The following is a 24,777-nucleotide window of genomic DNA, read 5'->3' as shown; positions in this document are numbered from 1 at the left end:
CTATACTGGGACCGGTGCTATTTAACATATTTAGAAATGATTTAGAAATGGAAACATCAAGTGAGGTGATTACATTTGCAGACAACACAAATCTATTCAAAGTTGTTAAAACACATGCGGATTGTGAAAAATTGCAGGAAGACCTTCGGAAGTTGGAAGACTGGGCATCCAAATGGCAGATGATATTTAATGTGCACAAGTGCAAAGTGATGCATATTGAGAAGAATAATCCAAATCATAGTTATTTGATGCTCGGTTCTACTCTAGGAGTCAGCACCCAATAAAAAAGATCTAGGTGTCATTATGGACAATACGCTGAAATCTTCGGTCCAGTGTGTTGCGGCAGCCAAAAAAGCAAACAGACTGCTAGGAATTATTAGGAAAGGGATGGTAAATAAGACAAAGAATATTATAATACTTCTGTATTGCTCCATGGTGCGACCACACCTTGAGTATTGTGTGCAATTCTGGTTGCCACATCTTAAAAAAGATATAGCAGAATTGGAAAAGGTTCAAAGAAGGGTGACCAAAATAATTAAGGGGATGGAACTCCTCTCATATGAGGAAAGGCTTAAGAGGTTAGGGCTTTTCAGCTTGGAAAAGAGACTGCTGAGGGAGGATATGATAGAGGTCTATAACATTCTGAGTGGTGTAGAACAGGTAAACATAAATCAATTTTTTACTCTTTCAAAAAGTACAAAGACTAAGGGGCACTCAAGGAAGTTACATGGTACTACTTTTAAAACAAACAGGAGAAAATATGTTTTCATGCAATGAATAGTTATTCTCTAGAGCTCATTGTCAGAGGATGTGGTATCAGTAGTTAATGTATCTGGCATTAAAAAAAAGGTTTGGACAAGTTCCTGGAGGAAAAGTCCATAGTCTGCTATTTAGATAGACATGGGGAAAGCCACTGCTTGTCCCTGGGATCAGTAGCATGAATCTTGCTACTATTTAGGATTCTGTCAGGTTCTTGACCTGAATTGGCCACTGTTGGAAGCAGGATACTGGGCTAGATTTGCCATTTGTCTGACCCAGTATGGCTATTCTTATGTTCAATAAAAATACATTAAAAAAAAGTCACTCTGACTTTCCTTCTAAACAGTGCTTAACCCATTGCACTTTGATGTGTTAATTCAGAAACCGTGATTGAAATTTCCAGAATGGAACTACTTGTGACCAAAGGACCATCATAGAGCAACAGAAGAGTAAAATCATGGGGAAGCCTGCAAGTAAATAGTACTGGGAGAAGAGAAAAGAGGACAATAAAATTATCCGAACAATTTGTTTCTTGTGAAAGATGTTCATGAAATGTCATCTGCATGATGAGGAATTATAACACTAGTGTACACAGAGGAAGTTTTGAAGACTAATTACCCTTCGTATTGATGAACGCATCAGATAAAAAATACCTTTAGTTCCTGTCTTAACATGTCACTTCACGTATGGATGAATGTTTTTTCTTAGACACATGAATTGATTTGTTCCAAAAATATCTACAATAACAACATAAACTGCAAAATGTGATGTACTGTATCAGGAAGCAAGCCACAGAACTATAAAACTGTGGAAAGTACCACTGCTAGGAAATATTGCAAAATGTCTCAAAAGCTTCTTTTGAAGTTCAGCCTGCAGCTAGTACATGAAAATACTGTAATACAGAGAGAAGGCCATTAAATTTAATTGTTAGAAATTAAATTTCATTATAGCCAGATGCATGGCATAATGCGTACACAACAAAAATCCCACACAAGGCATTTTACACTTGTTAAATCACAAGAGGACTGTGAAAAATTGCAAGAGGACCTTATGAGACTGGGAGACTGGGCATCCAAATGACACATGATGTTTAATATGAGCAAGTGCAAAGTGATGCATTTGGGAAAGAGGAACTCGAACTATAGCTATGTGATGCAAGGTTCCACGTTAGGAGTCACTGACCAGGAAAAGGATCTAGATGTCATCGTTGATGATACATTGAAACCCTCTGCTCAGTGTGAGGTGGCGGTGAAGAAAGCAAATAGAATGTTAGGTATTATTAGGAAAGGAATGGAAAATAAAAATAAGGTCGTTTTAATGCCTTTGTATTGCTCCACAGTGCGACCACACATTGAATGCTGTGTGCAATTCTGGCACTGCATCTCAAAAAAGATATAGTGGAATTAGAAAAGGTTCAGAGAAGGGTGACTATAATGATAAAGGGATGGGATGACTTCCCTATGAGGAAAGGCTGAAGTGGCTAGGGATCTTCAGTTGGAGAAAAGACAGCTGAGGGGAGATATGACAGAGGTATATAAAATGAGTGGAGTGACATGGGTAGACGTGAATCGCGTGTTTACTCTATCCAAAAATACTAGGACTAGGGGGCACACAATGAAGCTATAAAGTAGTAAATTTTAAAAAAATTGGAGAAAATATTGCTTCACTCAATGTGTGATTAAATTCTGGAATTCTTTGCCAGAGAATTTAGTAAAAGCAGTCAGCTTAGCGGGGTTTAAAAAAGGTTTGGATAGCTTCCTAAAAGAAAAGTCCATAAGCCATTATTAAGATGGACTTGGGGAAATTGCACTGCTTATTTCTAGGATACTGTCAAGCAAAAAGCGGCTGATCTCTACTAATACTATCTGCAATATCAAATAAAACAAGAGTAGAGCTACTGTTCAGAGTATTGCCTGCTGCTGTAGCACGCGATCATGTAGCTACTACTGCATGAGGAGGAGTCTCATATGTTTTACACAGCTGATTTCACTCCACCCTGCGGTGGGTCTTAACTTCTGTGTGTGTTAATAATCATCGACTCTCCTTCCTCCTCCCTTTTATGCTAGTGGTATCGTGTTCTTCTGTGATCGCCTTCTAAAGCAGACTTATCCAAATCTTGTTCACATAAATGGCTGTGCTTTACTTACCTGTGTCGGCCGGCATGCCCCTGTTTCCCCAACAGGTGCCTGTTTCGCAAGGACGCTTTGTCAAGGGGAGATAATGGCTCCGGACTGTTTCACCTCTCTTGCGCCGTCTACAAGATTTGGATAAGTCTGCTTTAGAAGGCGATCACAGAAGAACACGATACCACTAGCATAAAAGGGAGGAGGAAGGAGAGTCGATGATTATTAACACACACAGAAGACCCACCGCAGGGTGGAGTGAAATCAGCTGTGTAAAACATATGAGACTCCTCCTCGTGCAGTAGTAGCTACATGATCGCATGCTACAGCAGTGCGGGCAATACTCTGAACAGTAGCTCTACTCTTGTTTTATTTGATATTTCTAGGATAAGCAGCATAAAATGTATTGTACTGTTTTGGGATCTTGCCAAGTACTTGTAACCTAGATTGGCCACTATTGGAGACAGGATGCTGGAATTGATGGACCTTCGGTCTGTCCCAGTATGGCAATGCTTGACTGATACTCCCGTTCAACCACACCTCTAAGAGGACAATTCTACAACTGGGTAACCCAATGTTGCATGATGACAGCCTATTCTATACAGTGGCATTCCTAGGGTGGCTAGCACCCGGGGCGGATCGCCGATGAGCCCCGCCCCCCAGGTGCAGCCCCCCCCAATGCAGCACGGACCCCCCCGGCAAAAGGACACCCCCGCGAAGGACCGCCCCCCCCCGCTGGGGGGGGGGGGTGCCGCGTGCGCCTGTCCTCCGTTGTTCCATGCTTCTTCTCTGCCCTGGAACAGGAAGTAACCTGTTCCGGGGCAGAGAAGAAGCATGGAACAACGGAGGACAGGCGCGCGCGGCACCCCCCTCCCCGGTGGCGTGCACCCGGGGTGGACCGCACCTACCGCCCTCCCCTAGGAACGCCAATGATTCTATAATGGCATCTGGGCATTCAGATTCACTATTAAAACTCAGTATTGGTATGACTAAAATTTATGTGCACAGCACTGCACCAGCCATAGACCTGATGTAACTGCGGTCAGGTAAATGTGACAAGCTTAGTTTTCCTTCTTTAAAAGGACTTTGACAAAGCAGACAGACTGAACTATCCTTTCCCTTTCAAGAAGCCAAGGTTTGGAATAATCTTCCGAGACAGATCAGAAAATTACTTTTCAGAAAGCACTTAAAACATATCTGTTCTCTGATTCAGTATCTCACTAACTATGTTCAGTAGTTTTTAGATAGTTTCATTTATATTGTAATGTAATTTCCTCTCTTGTTGAGGTCTCTTCATTTGTAATCCACTTAGAATCTTTATTTTAAAGAAACAAGTGGAATGTAAGACTGTAGATAGAATAGAACAGAATAGAATACAATGTGTAAGTTATAGTATTCTGAAAGTTGTGCATGTAAATGGGAGACACGTCTATGCTGCACACATGGAAAGGGCCCGCTTGCATTTATAGGTTAACAGAATAGTGTTGGAGTATTGTGTTCAGTTTTAGAGGTTGTATTTTGCTAGACTTGAAGCGGTTCAGAGAAAAGCGATGACAATAGTATGAGGTTTGTGTCACAAGACATATGCGGAGAGCCTTCAGGACCTGAAGACGTATACCCTGGAAAAGAGGAAAGACACAGGTGATATGATACAGACATTCAAATATTTGAAAGGCATTAATATATGAACAAACCTTTCCCAGTGTCGAGAATGTGGCAGAACTAGAGGACCTGGATTGAGGTTGCAGGGGGGTCGATACAAGAATAACGTCAGGAAGTACTTCTACACGGAGAGGGCGGTAAATACCTGGAATGCCCTCCCATGGGAGGTGGAGGTAAAACAGTCATGGAATTATGTGTGGGATAAACACAAAGGAATCTTGTATAGAAAGAGAATAGAAGCAAACTTAGTGGTGCTTAGATGGCAACTTCAGTACTCGGGAAGCAAAGCCAGTACCAGGCAGACTTCTACAGTCTGTTCCCTGATCAGACAGATTTGGATGGGCTGGAGTGGGGCTTCGATGACAGCTTCAATAACTGGAGAACAAGGCCAGTGCCGGGCAGATTTTTATGGTCTGTGCAGTGGCGTTCCGACCCTAGCTGACACCCGGGGCGGATCACCGATGCGCCCCCCCCGGGTGCAGTACGACCCCCCGCCCCGGCAAAATGACTACTACTACTACTACTACTATTTAGCATTTTTATAGCGCTACAAGGCATACGCAGCGCTGTACAAACATAGAAGAAAGACAGTCCCTGCTCAAAGAGCTTACAATCTAATAGACAAAAAATAAATAAAGTAAGCAAATCAAATCAATTAATGTGAACGGGAAGGAAGAGAGGAGGGTAGGTGGAGGCGAGTGGTTACAAGTGGTTACGAGTCAAAAGCAATGTTAAAGAGGTGGGTTTTCAGTCTAGATTTAAAGGTGGCCAAGGATGGGGCAAGACGTAGGGGCTCAGGAAGTTTATTCCAGGCGTAGGGTGCAGCGAGATAGAAGGCGCGAAGTCTGGAGTTGGCAGTAGTGGAGAAGGGAACAGATAAGAAGGATTTATCCATGGAGCGGAGTGCACGGGAAGGGGTGTAGGGAAGGACGAGTGTGGAGAGATACTGGGGAGCAGCAGAGTGAATACATTTATAGGTTAGTAGAAGAAGTTTGACACCTCTTTCCCCCCCCCCCCCCCCCGGTGCACGCCGCTGGGGGGGGGTGCCGTGGCGCGCGCCTGTTTGCCTGTCTCCGAGAAAGTTCGTAATTCGCATGTGTTCACTGCTCCCTCTGAGTCTGCCCCGGAACAGGAAGTAACCTGTTCCGAGGCAGACTCAGAGGGAGCAGTGAACACATGCGAATTGCGAACTTTCTCAGACTGAGACAGGGCAACAGGCGCGCGCCGCAGCACCCCCCCAGCGGCGTGCACCCGGGGCGGACTACCCCACTGCCCCCCCTTGGTACGCCACTGGGTCTGTGCCCTGAAAATGGCCAGGACAAATCAAGATGAAGTATGCATATGTAGTATCACATCATACCTTATGCTATTAGTTTATCTTTCTACATTAACTATCACCTATATTCCCTTTCATGCTTTGAGATCTCTTGATTCACACAGGTCAGTACTTCCTAACCCTAAGCAGGTTTACTAGAAGTTGAGGAAACAACAAGTCAAGCGGAAGATATTCAGAAGGACCAGACTGAAGTCACAGATGTTAACAGTCAAAAATGATGATTTATTAAGACCCTACACGGTCCGTGTTTCGGCCAAGAGGCCTTCTTCAGGGGTCTAAAACAAAAATATAAATACAAATGTAAATACAAATGAAAATGAAACATTTGTTCCATATATAGTGCGATGTGTAAAGTTAAAAAGTGACATAAATGTAAATGACAAAAGTTACATATAATAGCAAGCAGATTATGCAAATAAATAGTAAACACATATGTATAACATCAATAGTTGCAAGATACATAATGAAGCCAAAGAACTTAAAAACAACAATTTATTATAAACCTAAACATAGACATTAATTAAAATGAAAATAAAACACATATGTAACTATATATATATATAGGTTACAAGTACTTGTCTTTTTATTTTGGTTTCACCATTTATCGCTTATGCTTGCATTTACCAAATTTTATGTCCGTTTTTATTATCATTTTTATAATTACATCTTGCCTTTAAATATCAGTATATATATATATATATATTTACATATGTGTTTTATTTTCATTTTAATTAATGTCTATGTTTAGGGTTATAATAAATTGTTGTTTTTAAGTTCTTTGGCTTCATTATGTATCTTGCAACTATTGATGTTATACATATGTGTTTACTATTTATTTGCATAATCTGCTTGCTATTATATGTAACTTTTGTCATTTACATTTATGTCACTTTTTAACTTTACACATCGCACTATATATGGAACAAATGTTTCATTTTCATTTTTATTTACATTTGTATTTATATTTTTGTTTTAGACCCCTGAAGAAGGCCTCTTGGCCAAAACATGGACCGTGTAGGGTCTTAATAAATCATCATTTTTGACTGTTAACATCTGTGACTTCAGTCTGGTCCTTCCGAATATCTTCCGCTTGACTTGTTGTTTCCTTGTGTGTTTTTGCGGGAGAATTGGACTCTTGGTATATTAAAGTTTTAAATATACGTAAACATAAACATGAAATGTTTCAGTGATAAAGTGTCAGGTGATGAAGGGTCAGTTAATGAACTGTCCATACACTGCATAACTTATAGTATATTATAAGTTATGGGGTTGATATTCGCTGGTGATGCTCAACGTTTTGCTGACTGTTGCTGGTTTTATGCCCGGAAATTCAATGCTGGGCTATGCCTGGGCTTCAGCATTGAATTTCTGGATTTGTGCAGCCGGCTACAGCCTAGCCAGTTAAGAGCTAAATTCAGCACTTAACCGGCAATGAAGCACTGCATAAAGATAGGACTGAGTTTTATGTGGTCCTATTTATTCGGCGATCTTGGCTGGTTAAGTGCTGAACAAAGGCATAGCCAGACTCGGTATTTTTGATAAGTCCAGAGGTAAATTGGATGGGCCCTTCCACGTGCACGTGCTCCCTCCGCTCCACCCCCCCCCCCCCCCAAACCACACCACACCACAAATATCTTCCTGGAGATATTTTTTAAGAACATCTCCTCCACGGCATCCCGGCATCTGTGCTCCGGTCTCTGAACTCCGTTCCTCCTCAATGTCAGTATAAGCGTCCTCAGCATCTGCAGCTATTCTTTCTCGCTGCTTGTGCCAGTCCCACAGGCTTCCATCTGCTGTGTCCCGCCCTCACTGATGTCATTGCCTGTTTCCTGTCTGGCAGAACGCAGCAGATGGAAGCCTACGGGGCTGACGCAGGCAGTGAGAATGAATTGCTGCAGGCGCCAAGGACGCCTGTACTGAAACAGGGTTTCAGAGATCAGAACGCAGATGCCAGGATGTTGCAGAGGAGAGGGGGGAAGAGAGCAATGTGGCACTGCAGTTGGGTGGGCCTGAGCCTAAGAATGGGTGGGCCTGTGCCCACCCAAGCCCACCCGTAGCTATATCACTGGTGCTGAAGATCGGCTCTTAGGGGATCTTTTACAAAGCAATGCTAGCAATTTTAGCTCACGGTATAAATCAGCTGGCGTAAACACTGAGGCACCCATTATATTCCTATGGGCGTTTCATCGTTTAACGCCAGCTGATTTTTACCGCAAGCTAAAAATGCTAGCATGGCTTTGTAAAAGGCACCCTTAACCAGCCAAGTACTGACATCACCCCCTTGAATGCCCCCAAAATAGCTGGTTTCTCTTTATGTCCTAACCGGTTATTTTCAGCGACACTAACTGGTTAAGTGCCGTTGAAAATGAGCAGTTAGCTCCGAACAGGTGATTTAACCAGCCCAGAGTCATTTCTGGTCAGTTAAATTGCTTTGAATATCAATCCCTATGTACATCTCTGCTCCACCCAGAACCTGCCCATGTGAACACCCACCTGCAAACTACACGCTATTAAAGATATGCACACAATTACAGAATAATGCTTAGGTGGAATTTTAATACTAGAAGGAACCTCACTTGGGAGAGGTAAATATGAAAACTGGAACAAAAAAGGGAACCAATCCCCAAACTATAAATGTAGGACTCCTAGTACCCATTAAATTAATTATAAGGAGTTCCAGGAGAGTTCAGTATTGGCTGCATCTGCAGTAGAGCTTTGTTATCAATGAACCATGCCGGAAACCAGCTCACATGACTTCTCTATACATCACAATTCTCCTTGAAAATTACTCCTGTGTCAGTGTGAATTTTTATCCCTATTTTGTAAAACACCAAATGTAGACTTCAACAAATTATACTAGAGTCTCTACAAAACCTTTTGGTTAAAAGACACTTTCAATCTAATGCTGTAGAAAGATATTTATATATGCAGTCTTTGCAAAGCACCTCTGTATCAATACAAACAGCAAGCCACTTATCTGGGTTCAAGGCTGCATCAAAATGCCAAACAGAGATTCCTGTTTCTGAAACTCCTTCTTCACGGATGTGGTGTGCTGGGAGCAATCAAAGCTGCAAAGTGGATGTCAAGTGTCTTCTTTCTACTGCAATCCAAATCAACTGGAATTTTGGCACTTAAGCATAAATGTGCACACATACGTGCATATATTATTTATTTGGGTTTGGCTCACATCTTTTTTAGTAGTGGGGTCAAGGTGAGTTACATTTAGGTACACTTCCCTGGAGGGAAATGTACCTGAATGTAACTCACCTTGAGCTCAGAGGCATAGCCAGACCTCTGCGGGAGGGGTCCAGAGCCCGAGGTAAGGGGACACATTTTAGCCCCCTCCCCGGCACCGCCAACCCCCCCGTCATTGCCGACCCCCCCCCCGCCGCTGCCGCCACCACCACCACTACCAGCAACAACAACTTTGACCCCCCCCTGCCGACGACCCTCTCGACCCTCCTCCCGCCGCCAACCCTCCCCCGCCGTCGCCTACCTTTGCTGGCGAGGGACCCCAACCCCTGCCACCCGAGGTCCTCTTCTTCCTTCGTTCTGTTTCTGAGTCTGACGTCCTGCACGTTGTATGTGCAGGACGTTAGACTCACAGAAACAGAACGAAGCCTTGCAGGGCTTCATTCTGTTTCTGTGAGTCTGACGCCTTGCACGTTGTACGTGCAGGACGTCAGACTCAGAAACAGAACAAAGGAAGAAGAGGACCTCACCTGGCAGGGGTTGGGGTCCCCTGCCAGCAAAGGTAGCAGACGGTGACGGCAGGTAGGCGGCGGGAGTGGGGGTCGAGAGGGTTGTCAGCAGGGGGGGTCCAGGGCCCCATTGCCCCACGTAGCTACACCCCTGCTTGAGCTACTACTGAGGAAATGGAGAGTTAAGTGACTTGCCCAAGATCACAAGGAGCAGCAGTGGTGGGATTTGAACCTTCCACCTCTGGATGTCAAGACCCATGCTCTAATCACCAGGCCACTCCTCCACTCTAATCAATGTAAGCATTCTAATCATTTGTGAGTGCCTACTTTACACAATGTAATCCCAAGAGGGCAATTTTATAAGAGGGTGCCTATGAGTGAAGAAAAAGGAAGCATCTATTTTATAATGATACATGGGGCCTATGAGCCTTTATACAAAAGAAGCAGAGAGGTGTGGTAGCTGTGTTAGTCCACTCTTAAAGGTTATCAATAGAATTCAAACAAAATAAAACATGGAAAAGAAAATAAGATGATACCTTTTTTATTGGACATAACTTAATACATTTCGAAGGTTGCCCTTCTTCCTCAGATCGAAAATAAGCAAATGTGGTAGCAGATAGTATATATGAGAGAAACATCAAAGCATTACTTTGACAGTCTGACAGAGTGGGAGGGTGGGGGTATGCATGGGGACATCAAAGCATTTCATTGATATTCTAACAGAATGGGTGTTGGTAGGTGAGAGGAGGGTAATAAACAGAGAAATACAGCTTTATGTTTTATAATGAGTTAGAAAACCCAGATCCTTATTAAGTCCTGTTTGTTGGGTGTCAAAATATTCAATCATTCTTATTTCAAAGGTCTTACGTTCCTGTATTGTTTTAAAATTACCTTTCAGTATTCTTACTGTGAAATCACTGGTGTAGTGTTCTGGTCTTGTGAAGTGTTGGCCCACAGGGGTGGGGACCTGACTGGCACCGGCTATTTTCATGTGATGTCTGTGCAGATTGAATCTTGTCTTAAGCATCTGGCCTGTTTCTCCAATATAGCATCCTTCGTTACATTTTTTACACTGAATGATATATACCACATTGGAAGATGAGCATGTAAAATAGTCCTTTATGTTGAATATTTTTCCTTTGTGAATGACTGTGGGGTCTTGTGAAATGTTTTACAAAAGAAGCACAAATCCAGCTAAAATTGTGGCCGTATCGAAGCTGTGTACATTTACACCAACTCAGGCAAAATGTATGCATTTCTACATATTTTATAATGTGCATGCATACATTCCAATCACCTATACTGTACCCAGCTCCGCCCCAGTACAAAGCTATACCACAATTACATACACGTGTTCTTGTATACATGGGGTCATTTTCTAAGACGCCTTTTATGCACGTAAGCAAGCATCTATGTGCAAAAATGCCTTTATAAAATTACCGACTACAAGGATAAGTTAGTTATCCATTTAATTTAGGCCTGTCAAACAGCAGGCTTAAAGTAAATGCATAGTCACTGGCACAGCTGCTGTCTACACAAATATTCAGTGGCTCTACTTAAACAGATAGGAGGAGATTTTATATATGACACCTAAAGAATTGGCACCATATATAGAAGTGGCCTAATGGTTAGCAGGGCCGCCGAGGGACTAGGCTGGGCCCTGAGCAAGACCGCCCTGCCTCCGCCGCCCCGCCTCTGCCCCCCATCGCTCCCCCTGCCGCTCTCCCCGCCGCTGCTGCTCCCCCCCCCCCCCCCGCCACTGCAGTCCCCGGTCTCACCTGCCTGCCTCCAAGGCTCCGGGCCCCCTGCATTCAAAGCGGCAGTCGCAGATTGCCTCTCTTCTGGCCTTCCCTCTGTGTCCCGCCCTCGTCTGATGTAACTTCTGGTTTCCGCGAGGGCGGGACACAGGGAGAGAAGGCCCGAAGGGAGGTGATCTGTGACTGCCGCTTCGAATGCAGGGGGCCCGGAGCCGAGGAGGCAGGCAGGTGAGACAGGGAACTGCAGCGCCGGCGGCCTGACCCCGGCGCCAGGCCCCCTTTGGAGGCCCGGGGAATTTTGCCCCCCTTGCCCCCCCTCTCGGCGGCCCTGATGGTTAGTGTAGTGGGCTTTGATCCTGGCAAGCTGGGTTTGATTCCCACTGTGGCTTGTTGTGACTTTGGGAACGTCATTTAACCTTCCATTGCCCCAGGTACAAAAACTTACTTTGTGAGCCCTCTAAGGACAGAGAAAAGTACCTGCATGTAAAGTATACAGCACTGTGTATGTCTAGTAGTGCTATAGAAATGACTAGTAGTAGGTAAATCAGTGCTGACTAAGCATATTCTATAATAGGAACCAATTATAGAATACACTTAGTTGATATCTCAGTGCCTAAAATTATGCACATCCATTTACACCAATGAAAATGTGGCATAAGTTCCAGTGTGTAGATGTACGTGCAGTGGGCCATATTCTATAACTGTGGGCATAAATTTCAGAATGCCCAGAACCATGTCCCTTTTTGCCTATGTGCATTAGTTTGGCGCACTTCATTACAGAATACGCTTAGTGAATTGTGCATGTAAATTCTAATCAGTGCCAATTGGTGCTCATTATTGCTTGTTAAGAGCTGTTATCAATGCTGATTAACTTGTTAAGCCAATTAAGTTACACGCATTGTTAAAGAATTGGCGCAGATCTCTAGGCGCACTATATATAATCCGGGGAATAGTGCTGCGGTCTTTTAGAAGCCTTATTTGCAATTTTGATGTGCATAAACTGGCATTTAGATGAGCATATCAAATATATGATTAAATCCTGATTTTTAAAAGCCAGGATATATACATCCAAACCACAAATATGTGCATTTGGCAACAGGGCGTGGTCTTTGTGTTGTTTTGGGTGGGACTAGGGAAGGCAACCCCCCCCCCCCAAAAAAAATGAAATATAGTGTATTCCCCATTTCAGAAGGGGGCTGCACATCTGTGTCCGAAAAGCTCAATGTTGGGATTTCCACCTGCTCCCTAGGACATCTAGGTTAGAGAAAGTTGCTTGATTTGTGTAGCACTCCACTGAAGGGACTAGAGGCAGGGCTGCTGAGAGGGGGGGGGGGCAAAATTTCCCAGGCCCAGCCTCCAAGGGGGGGCCTGGCTCTGTGCTGCTGTATGTGTCTGCGTAAAAAATCTCCGGTTTCAATTTAAAAACTTTGAAGTTTGGCGGTGGTGTGGTGCTGGCACAGCCAAGCAGGCAGAAGGCAATTCATGATTGTTTTCCTCCTTTCTGGGTTGCAATGTGTTATTGCATTAACATGTAATACAGCACCGCTGCAGCAGGTCCTTGTCCGCCGTCCTTCTCTTCTGCCTCTCTGGCATGCGCGGGGCCCTGTGATGTACTTCCACCTCTATTATCTGGCTGTAGCAGTGTGGCATTGTGGGTGATAATCCAGTCTGGTGGTCTCCCAACTTCATCATCTTCCCAGCCTTTATTCCTGCCCACATGGGAAACAGCGAACACTGCTGCTTCATCTTTTACTACTACTACTACTACTACTTATCACTTCTAAAGCGCTACTAGACATACATAGCGCTGTACACTTGAACATGAAGAGACAGTCCCTGCTTGACAGAGCTTACAATCTAATTAGGACAGACAGACAGAACAAACAAGAGATAAGGGAATATTAAAGTGAGGATGATAAAAAAAAAAAGGTTCTGAACAAAGTGAATAAGGGTTAGGAGTTAAAAGCAGCATCAAAAAAAGTGGGCTTTTAGCTTAGATTTGAAGACGACCAGAGATGGAGCTTGACGTACCGGCTCAGGAAGTCTATTCCAGGCATATGGTGCAGCAAGATAAAAGGAACGGAGTCTGGAGTTAGCAGTGGAGGAGAAAGGTGCAGATAAGAGAGATTTACCCAGTGAGTGGAGTTCCCGGGGAGGAATGTAGGGAGAGATGAGAGTGGAGAGGTACTGAGGAGCTGCAGAGTGAATGCACTTATAGGTCAATAAGAGGAGTTTGAACCAGTGGCGTAGCCAGACCTGAGATTTTGGGTGGGCCCAGAGCTAATATGGGTGGGCACGCACTGTCTATATATGAGTAGTGTCTCTTGGGATCCTACAAAATAATGCCTTAGAATTCACTTGATGATGGATTTCTACGTAGTCTGCCCAACAGCTGCCCTGCATCAGTATAACCGCATACATACTTAATGGAAACATTGATATTTTTAAATATAATTACATTATCCCACAATCTCTCCACTGCAAAATGCTGTACACAAACTTGTGCAAAAACACACTCATATCCTTACTAAACCATAACAGCACTATTTCCAAGGACATGATGAGGTACAACCTTATGCTTGAAAAGGCAGAACTGTAATTACACTAGGCTCTAAAACACCAATACACTACCTCGTGAAAAAAAAAAAGCAAAACAAAAAGGGCTGCAAATACTACACGCAAACAGAATACTGCACCTTGATCACACATGAAAAACACATGACACAACAGACACGACACAAGGAACTAGAAATCAAAAAATATGACGGCAAAATACTGAACTGGGGCATGGCATGAGAGTGGGACAAGGGAGGAGCATGGGCAGGGCAGGTGTCAGGGTTTTCTTTGGCAACTCTACCCAAGGAGAGGGCCCGGCACACCAACTGCATTAACCTTATTAGGGAAAGAGCACCCTCTCATTCAGCCATGCATGTATCAAAGTGTCTCTTGGAAGAGTAACATTACAAAGCATTTGCAGTGCGGTACCTTTGCTGCTCTGTCTACTGTCCTTATAAAACGTGAAGAGCCGAGGGGTACTGCTTGCTTTCAGCATCACAGACAGGAATTTTTCCAACCTTGTCTTCAGCTCTGGGGTCCAAGAATCCTGAAAGAGCTCTTTAAAAGAGGGATGCACTGTCAACCCCCTTCGTGCACGTGCAGCACAGCACTCCAGCTATGCTGCCCTCAGATGCCACGAGGCCGAGTGAGCCGACAACGGACGGACGGAGCGAGAGTGAGGCTGATGATAAGCATGCCCACCGCTGCGCACATCCACGTCCGTGTAGGATGGATGGGAAGAAGAGAACACGACGCGCCAGAGAGATCATCAGCTGAGCAGGCCCTCCTTGCCCTGAGCCGAGCGGGTGCCCGCGACGTGGGGTAGCGCTTACGCTAGGCTGCTCAGCTCCAGCCTCCGCTGCTGCAGTCTGTCAGAGTATGTGCGCTTGCTTGGGTGGCATGGTGGGGCGGGCCTGAGCCAAAATCGGGCTGGAAGGATTCAGGAATCAGCTGAGCCAGAGCGCGAGCAGGTGGGTGCCGTCTCTGTCAGTCTGTCTGCGGTATGCTAGGAGGCTGCTGCTGCTGCATTGTGCGTGCGCTTGAGTGGGCGGGCCTGGGCTGAAATTGGGTGGGCCTGGGCCCACCCAGGCCCACCCGTAGCTACGCCCCTGGTTTGAACTGTATGCGGAACCGTGAAGTAACTTGAGGAGAGGGCTAATATGAGCATAACGACACTGGCGGAATATTAGTCGTGCAGCAGAATTTTGAACAGCCATTTAACAGCGTAGCAGCAGGAGACAGACAAAGTGGTGAGGTGAACGGTCAGACTCCGAGAGAGGTCCTGCGCAGGAAGATTTCATATGCAGAATATAAATGACTAGATAAATAAAAACCAGGGAAATGGGAATTGCAAGTGTGTGCATACCACACAGTGTTAAACCAGGATTAGGTAACCTGCTCTGAAAGTCTTCCAGTTATACTGGTCCATCCTTCATCCACCCGTCGGTAACACTGTCCCCTCCCACGCTTTCCCCCACTTGCATGGAGGAGGGTGCGGGGGGGGGGGGGGGCCTTAAGATTGTTTGCCCCAGGCCCAGCTTTGTCTCTCTGCGGCCCTGACTAGAGGAAGTCACTCCATTTAGAAACATATATGATGCTGAAGGTGTCACCGAGCCTGATATCCTTTGCTTGTATTGCTTTTGGGGGCAACAAGCTCCGCAGTTGGCACAGCAGCTGTGTTTCTGGACCCGAGCTGACACCTAGCTCACATGTTTCTGTCTCAGTATGTGTGCATGTGTGAGAAGTGAGTATGCTAGGTCTCAGGAACACTTCCGCCAAACTGACTGCAGAGCTTAGCCACTGGGTGCCCCTGTGTTTTCCATGACCATTGTAGACCTTTGGAGGACTGGAGGACGTTTTCAGCTGGCAAAGTTTAGAGATACATGCCAGTTTACTTATCTATATTGTGAGTTTAGGGGCGGCACTGGGTGCAGGGAGGGGGCAGAGGAATGAAGGGAACATTTTATAACCATCCATTCTGCTCCCTAGGCCTACCCAAAATTTGTTGTGTAGCTATGATACTGCCGCTCCCCCTCCAAATCCTCCCATCTCCCCTTCTTTAACACCCCTCAACAACTTAATAGGGATGGGCTGTTAATTCCAATGTGCACTAGAGTGTGCACTATGTGTAAAGAGGGTGCACTTTTCTTCAAGAGTGCACATGACATGCAAAGAGAGTTCACTCAAAGAGTGAAGAACAGTGCACCCTCTTTCACATAGTTCACACTATGTAGTAAATAAAAATAATTGATGTTGAGATCAGTAGACTGCAATTCAGTCTCTCTGCTTTTCTTGTAGTCTTACCTCAGACGGTGAAACTAATCTGAGAGAAGACGCTTCAAAATACAGAGTCACTACCTCTCTCAGCTGCACGCTGGAAGAGTGCCCTGCTCCCAGCTTTCATTTAGAAGTGAGTTGGCTTGTTCAGCTTCTGCAAAGTATCGAAGGCATGGAAGTGAAAAAAAAAAAGTTAATTTCTGAGTCCCTCACGAATTGCACGCTCTCAGTGGAAAGCCTACATGACTCATAGTTTTAAAGATGTATTTATTCATTTTTTGGCACTTATGTTTATATTAAAAGATCAGGAGAGTATGAAATAGAGTGGCACAGCTGCAAGCTGGGTTTTATCGAGTACAGGGTCTGAAAGTTAACACTGACCTGACTTTAAAATCATAAAAATATACATTTTTGCTTTGCTTGAGAATTTGCAGGAGTAGCATCTATGTGACTGTATATCATGTACTCTATGTATGCCTCTGTTCTAACTTGTACAACTTTTTGTTTCATTGCATCTTGCTCTTCTGGCTCACTTTGGGTCTCCTTCGTCTCTGCCTAGTTTCTATAACCTAAAAACTCACAGGGCTTCTGGAATATGTGTTTTAATACACGTCACATAGATATTTGAACACTGTGGGCGGGGGGGGGGGGGGAGGGACACATATTAATTCTAAGTACAGCTGAACAGTACTGGTCTGCTGTGCGAGATAAGAAAGTAAATATTCGTTCGGCCTAGCTAAAAAGCCAAGGAACCAATCAGCGATCAGTGGGCGAGGTCTCAGCAGGCTCGGCTCGAGGAAGGATGAAGTGGTGTCTGGCTCGAGCACAGCGTTCACTGGGCTGAGAACGCTGTTCCACAACTGGGCACTCTTGTATCTCTGGAATTTGTAAGTATTCTCACTGGCAAATTCATCATTTCTTAATCCATGTAATAAACAAAAAGTATAGGTGGTACTGCACAGCATCCAATGCTTTGCTTTTGGAGTTTTCAGCCTGATTTGTCGCTTCATCTTTGTGAATTGGGATTTACAGATACAGCAGAAAGAACTGTGCAGATCGTTTCTGCTGTAGGTGTATCAACTGATCCAGAACCATAGGTGGTGGAATGGGGTGGGCTGTGGCCCTACCAATATTTGCCCAACACTGCATCAGCAAATAGAAAGCCTGGGGTGGGCATGGAGATTGGTTTGTTTGGCCTGTCCAACTCAAAAGGTGCTCTCCTGTTTGTAGCTGAAACTTGCCCTGGAAAATGAAAACAGAGCATCTTAATACCAAAGGTCTTCTGTGGAGTTGGTTATTTCTGACATTTCACCTGCCTTTCCAATTACACCAGCAGGACTGGGGAGATTTCTTCAGAATATCCATTTGCCTGTTCCTTGAAAGTTTTGCTATCAATATGTTGCCATCAGAGTGTAGCCAGGGGTGCAAGAGGAGTAGTTGCTTCTCCAAACGGCTTCAGTTTCGCACTGGCACCTATTTTACAAAAGGTCTGCTCCTCCTAATGACAAAACCTAGCTACATGTCTGGTTGCCATAATGGGCAAACTGAAGGTCCATCAAGCCCAGTATCCTGTTTCCAAACTACTAATAATCATTTCTATAGCACTACTAGATGAACACATTATATGTAGGTACTTTCTTTCTCCGTTGAGGGTTCACAATCTAAGTTTTTTGTACCTGGGGTAATGGAGGGTTAAGTGACTTGCCCAAGGTCACAGGGAGCCCACTCTCTGCCCTCTGACACCCCCCCCCAACAAAAAAATACAAAAAATTATTCGTGCCTGGATTAGCTTGTGCAGATCTGAACACCTGAGCAGAGTGGAGGAGGATGCAAAAGAAAGAGGGGAGCTGCTGGATGGAAAGAGGGAGAGGACAGAGTAGGGAAAGACTGGAGAATAAGAGGAAGGGGCATGTGGAGAACAAGGGTGAGGAAAAGATGAAAAGCCATAGGTGGTGAATGGACAGGAAACCCTGGCAAGAGAAAGACGAAGGAAAGCAGAATCTAGAGACTGGGAGCAACACAATGAGAAAAAGTAAATGGCCATACAACAAAGGTAAAGAAAATAATTTTTTTTAAATTTAGGATAAAGTAATATGGTACCTGTGTTAATAAAGTTTCAGAGACCAATACTTCCTTCCTTAGGTCAGGAGAGGATACCATAACAGCATTATGCTGGCCTGAGGCAGGAGGTTTTGGCCTCTGAAAGCTCATTGAAAAGGGTGTTAGGCTTTTAAATAAATTTTCTGAAACCTGATGCACTGAAAAGCAGCACTTTACCCCTATGTGACAAATGCATCTGATTAGTGTGACTAAATTTTGCTGGGGAAGGGGGATAGAGAGAAAATTTTGTGCCCACCCACTTTAGGTTCAGGCCCATCCAAAATTGGCAGTCTGGCTACGCCACTGCTCAGAAGGAAGAGTGCTTTTTCATAAGTCAGTCCTTTTCTGTGGAATAAGTTAACTGGGTGAGATGAGAGACATGGGTTAAGTATGGGTCTTTTAAAAAAGGCCCTGAAAATGTGGCTTTTGTCCAATATTATGGATTAAGGGGCCTTTTACTACTAAAATGCACTACAGTTTGTAGCTACCACAACTGAACATGGGATTTTATTTAATTTATTTTTTTGTTACATTTGTACTGTGTGCTTTCCCACTCATGGCAGGCTCTATGTGGCTTACATGGGGCAATGGAGGGTTAAGTGACTTACCCAGAGTCACAAGGAGCTGCCTGTGCCTGAAGTGGGAATTGAACTCAGTTCCACAGGACCAAAGTCAACCACCTTAACCACTAGGCCACTCCTCCACTGTTACTGTTCAGTAACTGCAAATTTACATGACACCTTTGGGCATATTCTCACTATTTTTATTGCAGGTCATGTGTTAATGTTCCCATTAGAGCTCACTACCTGTTTAGTGTTACATGGGACCACTTACCATTTAGGAGTTGGTAAGTGGTCCTGCCTTAACGTTGCATTAGCCAGTTCATGCGTGGTTAGTGTAATGCACTAGCTAGCTAATCCTTCCATGCCCACTCTCCACTCATGCCACGCCTCTGAGGTGAAAAATCTGAAAAATGCAGTAATGTGTAGTTTAGTGCGCAGAAAAAGGCAAACCTGCAAAACACCTTAACACTTTTGCATGATAGCCTGCTTCCATGTGCTATCTGTACGTTAAGGTGGAGATTCTGTATATGGCGCCTGAAAAAATTGGAGCTAGATTTAGGCACCAATTAAAGAATACGCTTAATTGATATTTTAGCTCCTAAATCCACGTGCATCCATTTACACCATTTACATTAAAGCGTAACTTCCAAGCTTTAGCCCATGCTTCTAATTTTTGTAGATCTCATATTATCTACGCCATCCACTCTATTGCAAATGTCATGCCATCCACAAAAAGGCAAACTTTTCCCCCTAACCTTTCAGCAATATCGCTCACAAAGGCATTAAGAGACTCGTTTCACATCTGTATGAGAACTAATCGACCCTGAATTCCTTAAATTGGTTACTTAATCATACTGTTATTAATTATTCATTATACTTTATCCTACTCTCTGCATATCTGTAATGTATTATTTCTTTACTTCTAATTGTCTTGATATCTTATGTATCTTTAACTGAAACAATACTCTGTTCCTCTCATTCCGTTAATAACGATTGCAGTGGCGTAGCCAAGGGTGGGCCAGGCCCACTCACTTTGGGCTCAGGCCCATCCAGTAGCAGCACACCTATGCTGATTCCCTAGCCCCACCAGCTGAAAACTCCCAACTACTGTCCCTCCTGCATACCTTGTAAATAGCAGATGGCATGCAGGTGAGACAATGAGAGACCAAATCACCTGTGGGACAGGGAGAGGTTCTTCTGCCCACCCATCTTGAGTCCAGGCCCACCCAAAGTTGGGTGTCTGGCTACGCCCCTGAACGATTGTCATAGCGGCATAATGTAAGCTACATTGAGCCTGCAAAGAGGTGGGAAAATGTGGGATACAAATGCAGCAAATAAATAAATTAACAGAACTAATACCAGAACTGTAGGGGGTAATGCTCCCTGCCACAATATGACCAGTGTATCAGATCTTAACTTACTAACCCTGAGGTGCTGGTTTATGATGTCACATGGACGCTCTGACAAGAGATGTATGCCCTGCTTTGCATCAGAGAAAGAATACTGGCTGTGACCCTGAGGAACTGTCTATTAAGTGACTTATCTGGCTCAGTTAGAGGCATGCAGATAACCTTGATCAAGGATTACTGTTTATACATCCCCAGACTACATTTTTATTTATTACATTTGATATACCACAGTGGGCCTAAAAATGCTTCTACGTGATTCACTACTAAGATTGGGGAGGGAAAGGAGTGGGATAGGGAATGACAGAAGGAGGGACTATTGTGGAAACATAGGCTATCAGTCTGCAGAGGTGCCAAAGAATCAGTGAAAAGAAAAGTTTTGAGTGTTTTATTGACGAGAGAGATGAAGGGTTGATTATTAACTTGCAGAGAGAACAAATTCCATAACTTGGGGCCGTCCGACATAGCTGAATGCTGCTTCTGGGGAAATGGTGAGTTGCAGGGGCTGAGGGGGACAGGAGGTGGAGAAGACTGTAATCAGCTGAGGGAACATAGGGGATGAGGAGGTTATTGATGTATGACAAAGCAAAGGGAAGCCTGCCTTTATACACAAGTAGTGGAATCTTGAACTTGACATGTGCTGAAATGGGGAGCCAGTGTTCAAGGCGGAGCAGGGATGTGACGTGATCGAAGCAGTGAGCATTGCGGAGTAATTTAAAGGCAGTGAACTGGATTAGTTGTAAACATTTGAGTGCTTACAGAGGGAGACCTGCGTAGAGAGAAACCCAAATAGAGGAATGCTGCCACTATTTGGGTTTCTGCCAGGTCTTGTGACCTGGCTTGGCCACTGTTGGAAACAGGATACTGGGCTAGATGGACCATTGGTTTGACCTAGTATGACTGTTATCTTCTTATATACTAGGCCATCATCCTCTTGAAGATTCTCTTCATCTTCCACAATCTCGCCCAACTCAGAAACTCTTATTATACCATAGGATGGCTGTGTTTGATTTGCTCTAAAATTCTAAGATTGGCACGCACATTCCTAAATCTTCACTTCCCCAGTTGTAAAGGTCTAAAATATAGATTAATACATGCATCCAGCTTTTCATACTTGAGTTCACAAATGTGGAATGCTCTACCATTGGACCTGAAAATAATTCACAACCTAACTAACTTCCGTAAGGCACTGAAGACACATCTCTTTAATAGGACATACCATAATGATTTATAATTGGAACTGTAATTCACCATCATTTACTTAACAAGGATTACTCTCTTCCTATACTGTATTGTTTAATTTTAATATGCAATCCATGTTCAATATGTTATACCATTTGTATATTTTCCCTTTTTATTCAACTGTTCATTTAGCATTCATGTTCTATATATATTACCAATTGTATATGTATTCTGAAATGACATAAGTCATGACGGAAACTTGTAATCCACATTGAGTCTGCAAATAGGTGGGAAAATGTGGGATACAAATGCAACAAATAAATACATAAATACATTCTTTCCAAGATTGCAAACACTTCCGGGCTATTGATCTCAGGGCTATGATCTTTACATTCCTCCTGCACTGTCCCAGCCGGCAAAAAATGACAGAGCCTTCAAAATAATTCTAGTGTCCATAGGATTACAAAAGGCATTGTTGGGAAGTTTATAAACCTCAGGTTAAGATGTCTAAGATTATTTTCTATACTAGAGTCTCCAATTTGTAATGAATCATCAGCTTATTCTGTGTCAACATCACTCCCTCTGATGAACATTTATCCACTGGTTACTCCAGGCTGTTAACTCTCTGAATCAACTTTTTCACCATAAACTTTTGCCTAGACTTCTGAGACTCAGATTTGGTGAAAGTGTCTCAATATCTCTTAAGCAAATAGGCACAGCAGCAGGCCATAACAGATAATATCAAGGATTATAACTGGAGGTCTTCACAACACAGAACTCAATATACCTGGAGTAACAGGGGATAGAACACCCAGCAACGAGTTGCACCAGCTGGCAACCTACCAAATTCCTTTCCATCATTGGGAATGAACCATACATCTCCTCCTGAATGGATGATCGTCCCCAGAGGGGACTGAAATGCCAGCTAAACCTATCCTTCCAAGCAGGGCTGGTCTTAGGCAGGGGTGACAGGGCCTCGTGCTCCTAGGGGCCCTGCATCTCTGGCACCTCTGTCCTCCTGTCTTGGAACACCTCACTGCTCCATACCTTAATGTGCATCCACATTTCAGTAGAGAGGATCAGGTAACAGCAGCGATTTTCATATCCTGTCAGCTGCTGATATCAGAGCCTCCTCGCTGCAGCATCCTGCCCCCTTTTGATGTCACTTCCTGCTTCTGCAAGGGCGGGATGCAGCAGTGAGGAGGCTCTGGGCTCGGCAGCTGATGAGATATGAAAATTGCTGCTGCTGTCTGCCGCTCTTTACTGAAAAGTGGTGGATGCATATCAAGGTATGGAGTGTGGTGGGGTTCCGAGAGCTCTAAACCTCCTTTCAAACTGATAAATTATAGCTTATGGTGGAAGGTGCGGGTGGGCGCAGGTGGGCATGGGCGGGAGCGAGGGGGCCCACTGAACTGGTCTGCACAGGGCCCCACAATTGCTAAGACTGGCCCTGCTTCCAAGCATCAACCACTATGACAGCTCCTCAGTAGACACAGAACCACCTCACGCAGCAGCAGGAAATGAAGGCAATGGCATATTTCTCAATTCAGTGCTCAAGCTCATTGCCAACTTAGGGCTTCTTTTACAAAGCCGCACTAGCGATTCCCGCGTGGCAAATGAGAGGAAGTCCATAGGAATTGAATGGACTTCCTCTCATTTGCCGCACCAAGAATCGGCATTGTGGCTTTGTAAATGAATCCCTTAGAGCATACCGCTTCCTCTTGTGGTATGATAATGAGCTCCAGCGAAGCGGCCCAGACAGGAGTCAAGATTGTGAAGTTATCAAAATCTGTTTTTCTGGGGCAGCTGAGAAGGCTTGTAGGGAGTACTTCTGACTTCCCCTTCCATTTAGGAGGTATTCCAAGGGTAAAACAGAAAACTAGTTACAAGAAACAGTCTGGAAGAACGTAATGCTCCATAGCACAGCTACACATCCTATTACACTGATGTCATCTTAAATCACCCTCTAGTATCATATAATTGAACATTTCAATGTTATTTTTTAGATTTCTATTTATTTATTTATTTTGCTCATTTCTTTTAATTGGTTGCTTCAGGTGAGTTACATTCACAGATAGGAGACAGCATGCTTCCTATTTGTATTAACAAATTACATATTGATTCATAAGGGTAATTTGGAATCATGTATTGTTTGCTCTTCATTTAAATTTATCTGATCTACTTCAGTCTTTACCACAACCTGTCTACTAGAATGTTCTAACTTCCTCATTTTGCCAGTATCCTTTGAAGATATCTCACTTCAAACCATGCTCTTCTGAGCAACTGTTGACTTTCCCCATGATAGGGTTTAAAAGTTGCTATCTCTCCTTTTTAAATGTTAATCCCAGTAGCTGGGTTTCACCATGGATAAGATGGAACCCAAACTTATGGAGTAGGGTCCCCTAGCCCCAAATGTTGCCCAGTTCCTACCAAATCCAAAGTCATTTTCTCTGTACCATAGTCGCAGCCATGCTTTGAAACTTCAGATCGCAGCCTGCTTCTGGGATCCGCAGACTCCAATGTGGAAATAAGCAAAGCCTGTTGCTGGAGAAGTATCTTGGGTGTGAGAGAATATTGCATCACATGGACATCAGGTCCTAGCTACAGGATTGCTTCCTGCCACACCAGGGTGATACTTTCCTTCCAGGTAACCTTGCTTCTCTATGCCGGCACAGGTGTTGCCAGACTACTATGTGCCCAAAGGTCTCCTCTATATATCTTTCTGTCTGCCTCTGCTCCTTCAGATTTTCCATTCTAGCTTCTAGAGATCAGACTCCTTCCCTGAGTGCCAGGAGCTCTCTGTGCTGGGTACACACATAACCTTCTCACCACCTGGCAGATAATCAAATCTCTGCTTGCTACTTTGCATATTAATGTTGTTAAGTTGTGAGTTAAAGTTCCTTGAATTTGTTTGGTGTATTCTATGTCAGTTTGTGATGATCAACAAAAGAATTACATTTAATCTAGCGCTAAGGTCAGGGTAAATCAGCATTTCTCAGAATAAATATTAAAAAAGGAAACATTGCTATATCCTACCCAGGATCATGAATTCTTATTTACTAGACCCCTTCATCAGGAACTGGTTCTTCATTGGCCTATATAAACTCATTGCATTAGTTATAAGTACATGTATGTTCACTTTCTCATATCCCTGTCATGTTGGAAAATAGTTGGACAAAGGTTCCATATCAATATCGTAAACACCATATCAATATCGTAAACAGCAATAATATTTGACATCATATACATATGTGCTTTATTGCTATGATACCTAGGGAAAATGGGGCAAGCCATATCAGTTAATATGTATAAATATAGATATTTAAATCTATATGAATACATCATTACTAATTTT

At 43.9% G+C, this 24,777-nt stretch overlaps 1 protein-coding gene across 4 annotated transcripts in view; it reads left to right on the top strand.

Annotated features, from left to right (window-relative positions):
* Positions 1–16,984: 16,984 nt before the first annotated feature.
* SLC46A3 (solute carrier family 46 member 3) overlaps positions 16,985–24,777 on the top strand; it is a 33,256-nt gene continuing 25,463 nt past the window's right edge. Inside the window, exons 1-2 of one of the 4 annotated variants that reach the window (XM_030200351.1) lie at positions 16,985–17,058; positions 23,884–24,069. The gene's annotated coding sequence lies outside the window, so the exon portion shown is untranslated. Of the gene's footprint in view, positions 17,059–20,652; positions 20,732–23,883; positions 24,070–24,777 lie in introns of those variants that run through there. The other 3 variants (XM_030200352.1, XM_030200349.1, XM_030200350.1) reach the window with 3 other exon arrangements.

Source organism: Microcaecilia unicolor, chromosome 4 (genome assembly GCF_901765095.1).
Source record: "Microcaecilia unicolor chromosome 4, aMicUni1.1, whole genome shotgun sequence".
NCBI lineage: Eukaryota > Metazoa > Chordata > Amphibia > Gymnophiona > Siphonopidae > Microcaecilia > Microcaecilia unicolor.
The sequence above is the reverse complement of the archived record's forward strand: the minus strand, read 5'-3'. Positions and strand labels throughout refer to the sequence as shown.